Below are 13825 nucleotides of genomic sequence, written 5' to 3'. Positions count from 1 at the left end.
GATTAATCACAATTTAGAATTTAGATTAATCACGATTAATCGCTTAATAAAAAAGGCTTTTTTTATCAAAGAAAATTTCCCCGACAAATTTGAAGAGCACCAGTTATGTGTTCATTCTTTTGACATGTTATGAGGACATCTTCAACATTTTTTGCATTCCACTGCACACGCTCATCCTCCTCTTTTTCTAATCAGTTAATTACTTGCATAAGTTGAAATGGAAAAAATGAAAAATTAACAAATATTCTAAATGTGATATGCAAACATTTATTAAATGCTTTACTTTAATGCATGTAATTATGTTTATTGCTCAAACACAGCCTATGCTACCGTAAACATAGCATTCCGCTGTCACGCTAAAGGATGGTCAAAATGAATCTGTTAATTCATGATTAATGCGATCATTGTTTGTGAATAATTAATCAGCTAACGCTTTAACTTTGACAGCACTATTCACAAGACAAGACACGTTTCAAATGTGGTTTAAAAGTAGGGTTCCAAGCCAAGGTGGGGTCCTCAAAGTAGGTTTGAAGCCAAGGTTAGGGTTTGAAATGATGGTCAATTGTAGGTTTTTAAACCTGGGTTAGGGTCACAAAGTACAGTTTCAAGCCAAGGTTTGGTCACAAAGTAGGATTTCAAGCTAAGGTTAGGGTTTCACATTAGGGTTAAGAGCAAAGGTTAGGATGCCAAGGTAGGGTTCAAACCAGGGTTAAGGTTTCAAGTTGGGGCTCAAAAGTAAGGATTGAAGTTATGGTCTTGAAGAAAAGGTTAGGGTTTCAAAGTAGGGTTTCAAGCCAAGGTAATGGTTCGGTGTTAGGCTTTCATCAAGATGTCTGACTGGATCTACGTGCAGGGGGTGAGTTCGGAGGGCTCAGGCTGGCCGGTTGCCCGCGGCAACGACCCTACTCGTGACCGACACGCCGTGGAGCCTCGGCGGGAGTCACTTTAGGAGCGTGACGCTGTGAATTTAATTTAGCCTACAAAAAAACTAATTGACTGCTCTTGTGCACTTTCACCAGAGAATTAATATGCAGGCTACACACTTAAGTGCAACGCGGCGGCTTAGTGTGCAGAAGCACGGGCTTAACGCAAGCTGGTGCGTTCAGTGGCTCTCATGTGCAAGATCTGTCCACTCCAACATGTGTGCCTTTGCGTGCGATGCAACAAAACGGATAGCTTACTTCGTCCAACATTCTTACAGTGTGATTATTATCAGTGCGTAAAAGAACACGTGTCATTGCAATGACTCCCCTTCTCATTCCCTCCTCAACATTGTCGCCACGCTGAGGCCATCTCCATTTAATTAATGCTGCATAATGTATGCTCACATACCGTATATCTATATAAGGGTAAAACCTTTTCCATTATTATACTTGCTCATTAGTTTGTAATCCTGGCATGAAGTGGGTAAAACCTACATTTGTTTTTACCCACAAATGACAGCAGCTGCCCACTGCGCCTTTTAATGACCTCGTCTCGACAACGTTTTCACACTTTATAAAGCACTCCACAGTGGTGCCATGATATAGGAGTGAACTGAGTGGAGAGGTTTTTGAGATACGAGCCGTTATTTGGCCGCTATTTAGCTTTGGCTCGAGATACAAACACTGTACGGTGGCAGGAAACTCAACTCAACACAACAAAAAGCAGCATTCTAGGAAACAGACTCAATACATCCCCTCATAGGACCCCTAAGTTTAACTATAAGGTTTTCTTATATTCATAAATAAGTCCATTGGAAGTTTTTCTTCTTCTCAATTGTCTTCAGTTTTCGGCTACAAACGTGTATACTATTTACACAATTTGTCTTTGAGTTATTTTCAAACTATATGACCATAAACGAGTATTCTGTTTGTGCCAATTGTTTTCTTTTCTTTTAGTTTTCTTATATCGTGTATTTGATGCCTGTTTTCTTGTGCTACTTGTAAATAAGTACATTTTTAATTGTATATAACTATGACATAAATTGTTTTTCTGTAAAATACCATAGTGATTAGGTGAAACACTGTAACTCTAAACTGAAGAGTATATTTTGATGTTTTGTTTTTGTCCTCAGTTTGAGGTCGTACAAGAAATATATATAACCAAATAGTGGAAAGGGGTACGATCATTATAAGTTCTCTGAACGTCTACCTGCTTCTTTTGAGTACCACTTTGTATAACTTTTGTTGTAATTGTTTTTGTTTCTTTTAACTTGATGTTACTCAAATAAATGGGGGAAAAAAGTGTTTCATATGGTGTGCTCCTGAGTTAATGTTTCAGATGAATGTAATTCCATATTATTATAATTTTTTTCAGTATCGAATGGCTCAATTAAGCAGTCAAATAATGTATATTTACAGTTTAAATACGGATACGATTATTTTTAAATTTCAGGCAAATTTATGCACTTTAAATATTTTCTCTTACACACTAATAAGGCATGTTAATAAAGTTATTGTTTTTCTTTTCTTTTCTTGAATAATATTAAGGATACAACGTTATTTAATTACTATCTCTCTTACAGTGATTTGTTTTAAATTATTTGCACTTTCTTTGAGTAGCAAATACTGACCTCTACAGGACAAAAATAATAATGAAACAGTGCAAATGTGAAGGTTTCTTTTCCCCTCAAAACAATATATTGCTTTATTCGAAATGTCAGTTGAATTATAAAGTCAACCGCAATTAAAAAGTCAAATTCAATCTCATACCATTTAACCCTGGGTGAGACAAACTTGAAGAAGAAACTGACTGACAAAACAGTGTCATGTCATCACCACTAGATGGTGCCAGAGTTGCGTCATTGTTTTTAAACTCTGTGTCACACAGGAGAGAGGCGCTTCTTAAAATGTCCATATAATGAGTCAGAAAGCTGTCTGTGTAATAAACATGCAGCTCCAGGTATGAGGACATTGCTGGGAAATGAAGGGCCTATGATGTCACTCAGCTTGCCAACTTTTTTGGTCTGAGTGCCGCTCACAGAAAAATTAAAGGGTCAAGGAGGCCACTTTGCCATTTTATGACTTATTTATTTTTCTTAAATGTGCTAAACTGCGCTCCATCAAGCAATTATACTTTGAATAATCGCTTTGTCCCAACTTTCTGTTTTTGTCCATTTCCCCATACATTTCCCATACATTTCCCTGGCTAGGTAAGCTAGCAATGGTCAAAACGAGCCTCTCAGCCTTGTTAGCTAACTGTTCGTTAGCCGAACAGAACTTGTTCTGCATTGGAATTGTTGTGGAGATATACTGTAGCTTATGTTTGACCTTACTAGTTTATACTTTTTAAAAGGCTGCCAAAAACAGAGTAAAATGATCTCCTCTCAAACAAAGCAAATATTTGCTTATAAACGGCCATCCGCTGTAAGGTTTTGGGGTGGCCTATTTCTAACTCTTTCCAGCAGCTTTCAATACAGCTTTTGCCTGCTTAAAATATGTTGTGTTCTGGCACTACATCTGATCCGCATAAAAAGCGCCTTGAGATAACTTCTGATGTGATATGGTGCTATATAAATAAAACTGGCGTGGCTCGACCAATGTTTTGGTTCTAAATTCAATAGCCACGTTAGCTCACGAATGGCATTTGTTGGCATTCACATGCCATTTCTGAGAATTGCAAACTGGCAGATTGTAGTCATATGTACGGCCGGGCATAGTTAGAGATTTGCAGTCAAAGCATGATGGACAGACCGACACAAAAAGGACACTCTAAATCACTCTGCCCGTGGCGAGCGAGCAGCCATGTTGCAGCAGAGAGGGAAAGTGGGAAATTAATAAGACCCCCCCCAAAAAAACCCAAAAAAAACATGTTGCCATGGGACATACAATTACAACAGCACTCTGATCCTCCATGTTTTTCTCATTTGCTTTTTTGGAACTCCGCAAACGCTCTCAAGTATCCACCGAAGGTCAGATAGGATAATATAACTAGCAGTGCAGTCGGAGGCCTGTTATTAGGGCAAACACGCTTAAGCTTCTCAAACCTCAAGTTCCAGAGTATTTTCCTCTTTCTTTCTTTCAGTTATCGCTACAGAGGAGTTGGAATGTCGGATGATGAAGAACACATTGTTAACTTTTCTTTTGGTCCAAAGTGTCTCAGTTCTTTTGGTGTTCATATTGCAATGATGTCCAGTTTTGGTAATTCTATTGTAAAAAAAAAAAAAAAAAAATTGAATTATTTTATATCGAGGCTATGTATATTTTGTTGACTAATACTGTATTTTAGTATCTCTTCTGAATATTTATAATTTATTTATAATATCTGTAATTTTTATTTAATATTTGCATATTCATTATTATTATTACAATTATTATTATGATTTTTATAATACATATTTTTTCCCTTTAGTTGCGTACTTTTATACATGGTTTTAATTTAAAATTAAAAATATTTTGGATTTTTTTTTCAAATTTTGTATTATTTTCAATTGCATTATATTGTCAAATATATGTTTGCCAATATTTGCATTATTCTCAACCGTGTGTCCAATATTATGAATTATTCTCAAAATATATTTTGTGAAATATCTTATATATTTTTCTTTTTCAAATTAACCTTTCCTTTTGTGTAAAGGTTCTATGATATTTGTTTGTCACTTCTCACCAAATATTTCACATTTTTTAAAGGGAATTTGTAAAAAAAAAAAAAAAAATCATATTCATTATTTTTGTTACAGCCTACACAATTAACCATGGCGTATTAATGCAACTACTACACTACAAAATGGTGCAGAGAAATGTGACTTTAAGATAATATTTGTGACGTAGTAGGCTAACCTCTTTACAATCAAGTACGAGACAGTTACTTGTGGTCTCCTTTTGTATGTGCGTGACATTGACGGGTTACTCGCTGACGGTGTCATCAACAATCAGCGGGTACCGTTACATTGTTGTGTGAAAAACCTCGTCTCTTTCGCTTCTCCTCCCCGACCTCTGACCTATTTGCACTCTTGTGGAGGGTGTTACGGGCATGTGGATGCGTCGCTCTCAACCAACCGCCGGCCTATGTAGGTCAGGCGATGGCCCTCGGTGTCACCGTGCGATGTAAGAATACGACTAATTGTGTTTCACGGGATGTTGCCTCGACGGGGGCAAATTCCATCTGTTGCCAAAGCTTCTTCATGCTTCATGCCTGTTTAGCCATTCATATGGTTTCCATTCGTTACTCGTTTTCTGACAGGCCTTACATGACAGGCACGCAACTCAACGCACTTAAGGGTGACATGACTAAACAAGCACTTTCAACTTCTAAAACTTTCCGACTTGGGAAAAAACACTCAGTACAGGGATGACAATGGGGAAATGTGATTGGACACCAAAACTAAGTGTTTTCCCTGTCAGCCGTACCCGTCTACAGGGTTCCTTACTGTTCCTGTGGCGGCGATGTAATCCCGACTTGTATGCAAATGTGCATCACGCATCATGATCATGCGGTGCATATGTAAGCAGTAAAGAATACACTAAACTAAAGCATAAAGCGTGTTTTAAGCATGTCATGCTGCTCTCGCTTTCTCGTGCAAGTGTGAATTCCACTGACTTATTGGATGCGAGTGCGGATGTAAATGTACTAATATTCACATATATCACAAGGGTTTAACATAATCATCTGAATTGCTTTGTGTCTATGCAAAATATTAACTCATTCACTGCCATTGACGGCTATAGACGTCAAAAATTCATTTGAACTATTTTCATTAGTTTTACACTTTTTCCACAAGTATGAAAACCTATTTTTTTTAATTGTACAGTTTAGAACAGATATAAAATTTACAATTAAATAAAAATTATCGCCTGACGCGATAAAAAAAAAAGAGACTTAAAAATTAGGGGCGTCAGACAATCTTTTTTTTTTAAATTGTAATTAATTGCATGACTTCACTAGTTAACTCACGATTAATCACAAATTGTATATCAGTTCTAAATGTACAATTACAAAAATTGAGGTTTTCACACTCTTGTTAACAAAAGTGTGAAAAAATGTTAAACTAATAGAAATAGTTCAAATACATTTTTGACGTCTATAGCCGTCAATGGCAGTCAATGAGTTAAAATGTTTACTAAACAAAGAGCACGTTTTTGTTGAGGATTTGCATGTGGTTGAAAGCTGGCAATGTAGTGGGCGGTTAGGCAGGGCTGGACTGGCCAACTGGCATATAGGGCAGATGCTCGGTGGGCCAGCCTCTTTTGGGGCCGATGCATGCAGTGATTTTTTATTATTATTTTCTCACATTTTACCCCTAGAGACTGGCCCACAATTGAGAGAGACCAGTCCGTTAATCCAATTTGAATATAGATAGCAAACTGAAACATCATTAATAAACATCAGTGGCAGAACTACATGCTCGGCAGGAGTCGGGCTGGGCAACAGCTCACCTTGCCTGGGACCTGCGCAACATTGATGTCATCTTCAATCGACAGCAAATGGCAAAATGGCCGCCCCCTGAAATGGATAAAAATAGCTGGATTTTGCTTGATAACTCTCATGCCACAATTTTAATATGAATCAAAAAGCCATGTTTAGACTAGTGAGGTCACATATAATATATTATTGTCAAGGAATGGTTAAGGTTGACTTCCATTTTAACATTTCAATGTGACTTATGTTCATCAGAAAGCAGTTGTGACTAGGAAGTGACAGATCAGGGCCACGTGCAAGTTCCGCGCCGCAGCGCGTGGAGCGTCAACAGCTTGACGGCTATCGATTCTCCTGTCGGCAGCTTTTGCGTCGACCTCTTGAGGGCTCAGAGGCCTTAACAAGTGGCCGCGCTGAATGAGGAGCCACTTGGTTGAACAGTCTTGTGCGCTAATCTTCACACAGCCCCGTGGTGAAACGGGGCACGTTCAAGAGGGAAAGTGTCATTTGAACTGACCTTCACTTGAGACCAATACTGCGTTTAGAACAAGAAAACTATGAGGTCAGGAATCTCAGACCTCTAATGAAAAAAAAAAGTGCTACTCCAAGTCTTTCTTGTGTGCGCTAACAAATGCTAAATGCATTAGCATGACACGGAGAGAGCAACGCACACACTTTGAACATGGTTGCTAGTGCATGTTATTTTATGAGCACTTTAAATTCATTGCAGAGGCAAAGCACCTTATTCTGCACACCCGCTTGGGTGGTAGACCCGACCGTGCTACTTCTAAATGCACGCAAGTGGGAAGGTTTAGTTTTGAAAATGTTTTCTTTTCCGCCTCTCTCCTCATGTTGGCATACGCTGAGCGCCTTTTTTCGGGCTGCGGATAACCATAAAAAATATTTGGTGGGTGAGCAAAATGTTCACATTATTTGGAACAATATAGTCACTTTGAAGGGTTTTGTCCTAGATGTCAACTAGTGACCTTTTTCTGGCTGTGCGGAGATGATTAAGGCATGAGCACCCGACTGAACAGGAAGTCAGCAATTTTGGTTTGAGGCAGACATTTTGGTGAAATTCCAGGGCTCGTACTTTGATAACTCCTCTTGGGGAATGTGACCGTCTATCTGGAAAAGCGTTTTTGCCTGCATTATCAAATATTGGTGCATTATGGCAAAGTCTGATGATCATTTTGAGGACGGGACATGGAAGTAGTTTCGAAGTAATATTAAAATGATTTTTTGTTTTGCAGATCTCCAGGATTAGCCTAAATTAAGAACAGGATAAGTGACACGTGAAATAGATGGGTAATTTGTTAATTTTAGCAAGGAGATTAGGTTTTTATTATTATTGCTTCTTTGTTGAAAGTTTGCAAGACTATACCACAAGTACAGAATTGACCTACACAACATTTGGTATCATTTTGGTACTTATGCGGCTATTTCAGTTACATTTCATAAATCTAAAAATAATTGCAGTGGGGACAAAATCTGGTACGAGGTAGGTAACTATGAAGATTTGCGATTTAGTGCAAATTAGAATTGTTGAGCCTTGAAAGAGTTCTGTGCCCCCACTGCATGTCTTGTGTTTCTTGGCTGCAATTATTTGGATGCGTATTACTAGCTGAATAAAAAAAATAAAAAAATCACTAACCCTCACTGCTGTGAGCCAAGGAAAACCCGCCCGATTGTAGACTCAAGAATTTTCCCCAGGCTTGATTATTTTTTTCCTGTATTGTAAAAAATCTAATATACAAGATGTGGTTATAAATGTAATGAACATGTACAACCTGGTGCTGATATGAATAATGATTTATGTCCTTGGTGGAGGTCTGCCCTCTACATTCCATGGTGTTCAAACTTTTTCCTCCCAAGGCCACACACAGAAAAATCTATGGAATTTGTAGTATATGCCCCGGGTCGCTTAAAAATGGACAGCAGGCCGCTAATTTGGACCCCACTGTTGAAATGCTTCCGCTCGTGGGTTTAGTTCCTGATGCTTTTTTCACCAAACTTAATGGAAGGACATATCGATGCCTTCTTATAATAGTCGCCTAAGTCATTTTTTCAGATTTTTCAGAAAACACAAAAAAATTTAACCAGTTGCACCATGAGGAGATGATTTAGGCAAAAAAATATTTTTTGCAAAATAATGACTTCGGTAATTATTTTAAGAGGGTGACGATATGGATAGTGGAGCCAATATACAGTGCATCACAAAAGTGAGCAAAACCCACCAACATTTTGTAATTATTTTAACAAGGCTTTTTATTGGACATTGCTGAAAAAATGAGGCTTTGTTACAATATAGACAGTTTCACATAGGGGTGTACTCACTTTTGTTGCCAACAGTTTAAATATTAATGACTGTGTGAAGAGTCATTTTTGAAGGGATTGCAAATTCACTGTTATACAATGACTGGTTTATAATGTAACAAAAACTTTTTTTGAGTGTTGTACTCACATTTTAAGGCTACAATATATATTTTTTCTTTTTAACGACTATTTATGTGAAAACCATCATGGCAAGGGTCTGCCTACTACTGAGAGCTTGTTGTAGCTGCAAAACAAAATGGATGCTACACTTTTAGTGCCCTCCGGGGGAGTTCTGAATCTGTGCAGGTCCTAGCAATACGGCCTTGGCGGATGGTGCACATTAACCACTCTTGGGTCCTGTTTATTTTGCCTTCTCCTTGCCGGATCAGTGTATCTATCTGGGCCGGCATCCTGAGTGCAGCAAGCTCCCTTGTTCCAGATATTAAATTACTCATGAAACATTTGCCCAGCCTGCGGGCCCTGTTGCTGCAGCTTGTTGCGAAACCTCCACTTAGCCCCTGAAATGTCCCCCGAGAGTGTAGCTTGTGTCACCTCTCCCAAGAAAAGTCAATTTTTCCAATGTAAGAACGGGACATAAGAGGCGGTTTCGGCTCGCATTAGCGTCACGACGCGTCAACCCTTGTCGCCTCCGCGCTGCCGTACCTGGCGCCTTCACCGTGACCGGAGAAGTGCTGCTGTGCTACGACAAGCAGCCTGAGAGCTTGAACGTTGTACGACACAATGTGAGAGAGCAAGAGAGGATGGAAATGAAGGGGGGGAAAAAAAAAAAGGAAAAAGGCCAATCGCTCATGCTGTGTTAGCTTGAGTGAACCAGAAAGCTCTGCAGCGCGAGCTCGGTGAACCCTAAAGTTATTTTAAAGATACAGCGGCAAAGTTCAGCGGGACAATATGAGAACGAGAGTGTGTCCAGACCGATTGGACTTGACGATCCCTTTTGACGATGGCTGTTTTATTCACCTCCTGTAACCCACACATTCAACTTCTTTGTGTACCATAGCTAAAACAGATGCCTTATCTTTTAATATATATATACACATACATACACATACATACACACACACACATTGACAAGTCTATGCATTCCGTTCTGATTAAATGCATATACATACATTTTCTAATTTCCATGTTCATTTCATGTGATTCACATTTAGTAGTTCTGAGTAAACTCTTGAGTCATTTGAGGGCAACAAACGAAATGTGTTGCTTGCTCCATTTAGTTGAATCTGGCTTGGCAAACTGTTTGTTCATTTTTAACCTTTTTTTATTATTTTTTAAATTATGATTAATAGCCTGCACTTTTTTTTTTGTACAACTTTCTCCCGACTTTGAAGCCCAAAAGACAACTTTGCTACATCCATTGGACCCAAGCATCAAATATAGTTTGACATTAACAGGCAATAAAATAGCTTCAACATTCCACCCTAAAAAAAATAAAATAAAAACTGTGTAATCTTTGTTTAAATATATATTTTGCAAATATGTTCCTTAAAGTACTCCATGAAATACTGTATGCAATAATGTGCTTTGCCTACTTTTAGTTATTTGTCATTCTCTTAACGGAACAGAAGCACAGAATCCAACAGACATATTTTTAATGTTGTGAGTAATAAGGAAAAGATGAACTATTTGTTTTGGTCACAAACTCTACACTGTAGTGTTTACTTCAAATTTCTGTAGAAAGGATCCATCGTTACCAAAATCAGTGGCAGCCCAGGACTTTTGCACAGTATTCGCTTGGATCATACATTTTTAACACACATGTTTAAATATTAAATGCGTTTTTGTGGGGGGAAAGGACCCCATATGAAACCATGTGGAGCTAAAATTCTCCACGCTGCTTCCCCCCCCCACCAAACATCTTTAAATCAATTTATGTCTGCAAGCCAAAGGAAAGTGACTGGAGCATAAAAGAAGGCGTTGAGGGAGATGAAGAGAGACAGTTGAGTTGTTTGACTGCGACTGGACGCTGTGAGTTATTCTTGTGTAGGCGCACGTCAAGCCGGCTAAGAGCCGCCGTTTTATGTGTAAAAACGCCTGGGTCGACTCAGGGGAGGCGCAACGGCTGCAACGGCGTTCAAAAAAAATGACAGGATCCATTCTAACTGGAGTTACAATAGAAAGGGATGAGGTGTTGTCTATGTTAATAAAAAAAAGAACTGTTTAACCATCAATACTACTTTCCTTCATTTAACTCGGGCGGTTTACTGATACAGTTTGATCAAATTACAAATAATATAACCATTTTAAAATGTAAGTATCCCTATTTCAAGTGTTTTGTGGTGTGTGCTTGGGACTTTTAATGGCTAGTGGTGTAGCATTTAGAACTCAAGACAAAAAAAAAAATGCCACAGAGAAATTGTGAGTCGTTATAGGAGACTTTTAAAGATTGTGATGACCGTGTAGCTAGCTAGTGTCTTCACATTGCACATAAACAATATTATTAAAAAATAAATAAATAAATAAATAAATAATCACCACAACTTAGTCAGAGGGAAAATGGGGAATAAGCTCTTGAAGTGCAGCACTCAAGTAGTAGACAAAGCTCGGTCTTGGAGGCTAAAGCTAACAACTGGATAAAAGTGCTTGAGTTAAGAAAAAGTCTTAAAAGCTTGAATGTAGGCAATTTGATATTAGGATTTAGAGATTTAGCCATCTTAAACGTATTAAAGGGATACCTGACTCATGGAGGTATTTTAGGCAGTGAAAAGTTAATATTTTGCCCAGAATTAATGTGATAACTGCATTATTTTTCATGTAGAATTCATATCTTTAAAAACTAATTTTTCCACAATTTTTCCAGTTATGGTCAGTAAACTGAGCCATGATTTGTCGTTACCTACTTCCTCAGCACAGGTGATGTCATCTTAAGTCAACAGCAAGTGAAAAACTAGTTATTAAAGGTTTTAATTGTGCATGAAAAATAATCAATCACATTAATTATAGACACAATATTAACTTTTTCCTACTGAAAATGACTCAATGAGTCAAGTATCCCTTTAAGTTTTGTCACACAGACAAATTGCTCCAACATTTTGTGGGTACTAGCATGCATAAAAAAATCACTTTGCTACAATTTCTAATGTCAACAAAATGTGATTTTTTTTTTTTTGCGGCAGTACTTTATGACTGTATCTCATATCACGATATTATGGATCATTTTGTAATTTTCATACCACTCCACCGGCCACTAACTAAAAGTAACAAGATGTCTACTCAGTAGTAAGCAAAACAAGCATTGGGCAGCAGACTGACTAACTCCAGGCAGTCAGCGTTCCCCATATGGCCTCTGAGGGGCCCTCACGATGGGCCACTGTGCCTTCACTTATGGATCGTTGTGAAAAAGGTGAGAAGCCAGACGCCTGTGATTATTAGCAGCTCACTCGTGAAATTGCCCACCGCGGCAGGGACGAGCGGGACGGGATGTGATGGTCAAAGGTCCTGAGGCGTTTGTCTGTATTTTGGGGACAACACGCAGAGCGCCATCTTGAATGCTTTTTTGATCAGTCATGTCATTTCTACTATGCTTCGACTACTACTATTACCAATATTTCAAGCTTTCCTACAACTACTTTCACAAAAACTACGACTAATTCTACTGTAGTCTAAAATGTCCACAGGCTTTCTGAGACCGCCATTCGATAATGTTTCAGCTATATTGATAAATCGGAAATGAGAATGTTTTAATCTGGACCCAAGGAAGAATAGTCGTCACACGGGGATCCTAATAAACTTCAAGTTGAACAGTTAATTTGGTTCAATACTCACGTTCCTGGCATGATGTGCTAACTTTGCTAACCTCGCTCCATTCATTTTGTTACCCAACTTTTTGACTATGTGTATCACTTTTTACACCAAAGCCTTGTTGGAAGGCTGTCAATTTTCATTTCAGACAGAAATAAAAAGTCTATTTCACTTTATAGTACACAAAATGTATCCATTCGTGTTAATCATTCAAATTGAATAATTTACGGATATCTTTCAGTTCAACTCTTAACCTCACCCACATCTTGGCTAAAGTTAGCTCCCTCTGACTTTTTTTTCATGATTTATAATTTGGCAAGAGGGTGACAAAAGTGGAAAATTTTAATTCTATACTTAATAATGCACTTCATGTCTTTCATTTTAACAAAATGTATAGTTCTGTGCAACCTCCAAAACAGACTGTTATACATTTTAGGAGACTAAAACTGTTTCTAAAAATTAGATTTTAAGGGATTATTTAATAGAAATACAATAGGGTTATATTCGGCAAAGTAAAATAATTGTATCCATGGATTGACAGGTTTTAGTGTTGGCCACAAACATAATGATTTGCCATTGTAAATACTGAACAGGTACAGTATAACATTTATAATTGTCACTTTTAACACCTGATAATAATTTGTTGACTTTGATTGGAGGGGAGGACTCGGGCCTTATTATTGGTATGCATTTATGCTGCTTTGGGCTGGAATAAAAGCTTTTTCTTTTTTTTATATCGTGAATAGAGACAATTTTGATTGTCCATCCACCTGTTGCTTAATTTCATAATTATGATGTAAAACGCCTGATGAAAGTTAGAAATCAGGATTTTAAATCTGGATGTGATAATCTGGCTAAACCTCAGAAAATTAACCCCCCCCCCCAATTCTATCAAGGAAATACACAAGCAGCAAAAAAATGTATGTTACTGATGACCCTTGGCAAAAATCATGCCAATTTTACCTAAAACATGACACTTCGAGTAATAATAATAATAATAATAATAATAATAATAATAATAATAATAATAATAAATTAGAGTGACTCCAGTTGTGCGAGTGGTGAATCGTTTGCACCGTCGGAGATTGCAACAACACAATATGTATGGGGTATCATATGCCACTGAGCGATTGTATTCCCTCGCCAATAGACACAACATACATTTGTTGACGTACACGTTTAATGGGTCAGCTGATCCAGTCGAACACAGCCATTATCGTGCAGTCGAGTCTGCCGATGGGATAAGCCAGTGTGTCAACGTGCTCCCCCCCCCCGTATAATTTATGAGCCACATCTCCAGCCAGATTAGACCTGATTGGATCGCTGGTGCCATATGTGACCTACAAAAGCGGTGTGCCGCATGGCGGGAGGGGTCAGTGATCTCCCTGGGCAAAGGTTGCCATGGGAACGA

The 13825-nt window shown here is 38.2% G+C and overlaps 1 protein-coding gene across 1 annotated transcript in view; it reads right to left on the bottom strand.

Annotated features, from left to right (window-relative positions):
- lactbl1b (lactamase, beta-like 1b) overlaps positions 1-13825 on the bottom strand; it is a 42607-nt gene that overhangs the window by 20046 nt on the left and 8736 nt on the right. The window contains exon 2 of the mRNA XM_086087817.1: positions 6357-6423. The gene's annotated coding sequence lies outside the window, so the exon portion shown is untranslated. The remainder of the gene's footprint in view (positions 1-6356; positions 6424-13825) is intronic.

Source organism: Leptonotus elevatus, chromosome 10 (genome assembly GCF_054856555.1).
Source record: "Leptonotus elevatus isolate MCC_2025b chromosome 10, RoL_Lele_1.0, whole genome shotgun sequence".
Taxonomy (NCBI): Eukaryota; Metazoa; Chordata; class Actinopteri; order Syngnathiformes; family Syngnathidae; genus Leptonotus; species Leptonotus elevatus.
This window is presented reverse-complemented; position numbering and strand designations above follow the sequence as displayed.